This window comes from Rhagoletis zephyria, unplaced genomic scaffold, assembly GCF_001687245.7.
Source record: "Rhagoletis zephyria isolate East Lansing unplaced genomic scaffold, Rhagoletis_zephyria_1.1 Rzeph_scaffold_18349, whole genome shotgun sequence".
Taxonomy (NCBI): domain Eukaryota; kingdom Metazoa; phylum Arthropoda; class Insecta; order Diptera; family Tephritidae; genus Rhagoletis; species Rhagoletis zephyria.
Window position 1 is genome coordinate 5,640 of NW_016175410.1, and position 4,416 is coordinate 10,055.

At 31.6% G+C, this 4,416-nt stretch overlaps 1 long non-coding RNA gene across 1 annotated transcript; it reads left to right on the top strand.

Annotated features, from left to right (window-relative positions):
• The first annotated feature begins 2,592 nt into the window (after nucleotides 1-2,592).
• On the top strand, nucleotides 2,593-4,114 carry LOC108380137 (uncharacterized). The gene is made up of 3 exons (XR_001849536.1): nucleotides 2,593-3,562; nucleotides 3,793-3,834; nucleotides 3,905-4,114. It is a non-coding gene; the product is annotated as an uncharacterized LOC108380137 (long non-coding RNA).
• Nucleotides 4,115-4,416: the final 302 nt, after the last annotated feature.

Here is a 4,416-nt window from a genome sequence, read left to right on the forward strand (position 1 = left end):
CTGTTAAGAGCGTTTAGATGCGTTTGTGTTTGGATTTAGTGCCAACAAACAGAATAAATATTACATGTAGATATTGTCTTCCCAGATAGCGCATATTCAATTCTGCCTAAATTACAAAACATCATTTTTGCCCACTCCCAAAGGTTTAAGGTAAGGGAAAAATTGATATTTTCAAGCACTATGTACACATATGTATTTTTTTAAACAAACTTTTTTGCTGAGAACTTATTTAAATTCCAAAAACCGAATGCCAACTTGAATTAAAGGAACCAACACTGAAGTGAGTCAAAATGAAAATAAAAGAGCACAAATTTCTATGTAAAGCAAAACTCTCTGGGAATCCTACGAGACATCTGCCGGTCATATGACCGGTCATCTAAATGGGAGATCTGCAGTATTTTGGCATCATATTTTACATCAGAATTGAAGGGATTTCTGAAAAATCTGACCAGTTCTTTTGTGTAACTGTGATTTTGCATCCCTTGTCAATAAATGGCCTCGGTTGATGTTAACTTAAGGTCGTTGTTTTACTGCCTTAAAATTGAATGGAAATTTTTACAGCGTTTTTTATGTGTATTGGTTTCTATTTGAGTGCATTGAGAATCGGTCAGTCTGAAAAGGCCTCGTAGGGAAGACAATAGGTTTGTTCGTCGAAAATCCAGCGAGAATTATCACTCAAAACATCAGATAGTAAGAAAAAATGCTCCCAAATTTTCTATCATGTAGAGAAACTTGCAATTTTCTGTACGAACGCAAATTGGCAAGATTTTCTGGCAGCTAGTGTCCAAAAGAAATTTGTATAGAATTTTAAATTTAACGAACTTGTTTATTCACAAAAAATCCAACCATGTGCCACAATCATATGTTTTTCCTAATTGCAAATTCTCGCTGGCAAAATCTTTTCCGGCTCGAATTTTTTAACTTCTCTCCCAGAAATAGTACTCGTGATTTATTTAAATAAAACATGTGAAATTTAGTTGAAACATTTTAGCCGGTTTTATTTGCCAATTTAGCCGGTTCGTCCAAAAAGTTCTGGCAACACTGACCCAGATAGCAAACATTTTTAACTATAATAAAATCAACTCTTTCGGGACCAAAAGGATTTGCATAACGTTTTAGAAGCTTTATTTTGCTTTGTTGGATGATACTTTAATTTCAAAAATTACGAAGTAATTTCGAAATAAATGCATATTTGCATTATTTTGTTGAATGATTCGTCTTTACTTTTGTATGATAAAATTTCACTCTGTAGATGGCATTTTAATGCATGTTAACAGCTGTAAAGTTACAGTATCGTATAAAGTAAAGGCCATAGATAACTGACACAACACTGGTTTACAGCAAAAATGCAAACTGAATGTCACTATCTAGTTCCCATATATGTAGAATTGCATAACAATCTTAATACAAAAGGTGGCAAATGAAATCAAACAAAATTCGCCATAAATCGTCACTTAATAAGTAACTTTTCGTTTAAAGATGCCGTTTTAAAATCGATTAAATCGAAGATCGATTAATCGAGCCCTTCCGATTCGATTTTTGTCGATTTTTTAGTTCCGATTCTATCCGTGAAACGTAAAAAAAAAATGCAGAATCGATATTCGAGTTTAAAATTTTACAGATATTTGAACTTGAGGCTGGTACAAAAAAAAATGGGGTCTCACGCCTCCCACCTCTCCAACTTGAAAGAGCAAAGAGGTAAAAAACTCTATATAAAATTATGGCTAATACCACAAACAAAACTTAAAAAATTGAAATTCCAATCTTTATGGAAAATTTCATACAAATTTTAAACAAGAAAAAAACTTCGGCAGTGCAAAAAGTATATGTACTCAAGCTCCTTTGTATAATACACTTGTTACAATAGTGGTCAATTTTGAAGTAAAACATAAGTTATTTTCTCATTTGTGGTCGAAAAAAAATTAAAAATTCAAAAAAACTTAACCGTTTTCATAAATTCTGTTTACGAATCTTTATTATCTCACTTTTTTTCAAAAGTATTTATGGATTGCTAGCTACTTGATAGCTTTTGAATACATCCAGATATTGAAACCGTTATGAACAATGCATGTTTGTTTATAAAAAATACTTACAATAAAAGTTTGGTCAGGTAGCCGTGGTTTGTTTCTTTGTAAAGATTAAGTACAATACATTATTTTACAAAATATATGAATCAATCTTGTGAGATCAATTTGGTTTTTGACGATTTCTTTCTGCATCGGTCGTTTTTATTTCAATTCAAAAATCGATTTTTATTACTTTGATCTGGCATCTCTATTTTCGATAGGCCTCTGTTAGGTTTCTGAATAAATAATAATAAAAAATTCGAACTTTCGGAATTTTAATGCCGCCTAGAATGCTTCGATTCCGAAGCAAAATATACCCCTTTTTTATTTTGAAATAAAAAAATTTACGGAGTGCACAAAGCGCGCAAAGTTTTTCATGTATTTTATATGGGAAAAAAAACAACTTTTCATATAAATGGTGTAGAATTCTTCAAGATCAATATTTTTCGATCGCAAATTTGTTTTTTTTTTTAATGAAAACAGGGGTATATTTTTTTCGGCATAGAACAATCCTAGTGATCAAAAATTCCGACTTTACTGTTTTTGGACCACTCTAATGTACATATGAGTAACGCTGTTTAGAATTGGATAAGGGCAATCCGTGAACAAAAAAAACACAAATTTGTGATCCAGTGTAATTGAAGCGCGTGGCAATAGTATTGACTCGATATCGATAACCCTATTTGGTGCCGACATACATGTGCACATAATTATGTACATCATACCGACAAATTATATATCAATGGCGACTCCCAAAAATATACGTATATACATATAAAGTTATCATAAAAAAAATCTATAACACCATTAAATACTATATCGACAGCAATATCGATCTTTATATGCATCGATCATGATTTTCTAAAGTATATGTGTCTATAGTGTTCGATAAATACGCCTACAAAAATATCGATAATTGATAAGTCGATTACATATCAATCATTAACTACATATATCGAACACTTATTCGAATATTTGATTATTTATTTTACAAAATACACTTCTAATGCTAAACACTCCGTCCATTTCACGGTTTTTAACGTGTCTAGCTTATTGTGCATGCCTATAGCTCAATATTTAATTTTAAATTTACCTATATTTATATTTTATTGTCGTCTCCCCCTTTCTTTTCTTTTGCATGAACATTTATCTGTCCGCACAAATTCAATCACAATGGTTATTATTTCAAATGTCACCGCCAACATGAACCTCCACAAAATGAAAAACAAAACGGACGCGTATGCTGCTGATGACAATCCCGATGACAATACAATAACGCGCACATGAATGGAATATTTTTATTAAACGCCAAAATAAACACATCACCCACACAAACACGCATACGCTATGGCATTCATGCACAAACATAGGCAAACTGGCAGCAACACAATGGCGCACACGCTTTGGCCGCCCCTCACAAGTGCCACGCCTTGGCGATGTTGATCCCACAGGTCGATTTTGTGCCTTCCCCGAGGAATGGCTCAAACAAAGAGCGGGTAAACTGAACAGAAAAAACAGAAAACTAATCGGAACACATTCGGAAAAAACTTAACACTAACATTTGTTCTTTTATTAAAAAAAAAAAAATAATAAATTTAATATCAAGGTTTATTTTACTTAATTATGAAAAAAAAAACAAAACTACTAACTCAATTTAATTTAAAAATTAATAAATATCTATTTAACTGAATACTTTTATTCTCTTTTATGTGCTTTTCCCCTATAGCGGCTAAAGCGCCACCGCCCACCATGGCAGATTTGCGTCGAAGTGAGTACTTGTTGCTTTGAAATTTTAGAAAAATTCACAATGTTCATGGAACTTTTATGGATTTTTACAGTCTTCGTAGTGAATGCTGTGCCATTCATCGCTTTTGGCTTTCTGGACAACTTTGTGATGATAGTTGCGGTAAAAATTTTAGGGATATACATACGCTTAAAAATCACAACAATGAATCTTAAACCGAATTTTCGAAATTTCTGCGAAAAATATAGTGCTTAACATAATTATAGGACATCCACTTAATTATTGACAAGTTTAAACTATTTATTGTTTATTATTTAATTTTAATTATTCTTTTTTATAAAAATGCATATAGTTTAGTCTATACCAAAAACCATGCACACTAAGTTTTAAACTTTGCACAAACATTAAAGAAACATGACAAAGTTTCATAAAAATTGCACACTTTCTATTCAGAGTTTTTAGAAATTTTTTACGTAAACAGTTTTAGAACCCGTTCGATTCTAGTCAATAAAAAAAGTCAAAATCAATTGTAATAGAGTTGAATTGGCTTTAAAACTGCATACAAATTCTATGTAAATAAAAAGTGTTAAATTTCAATAAAACTTT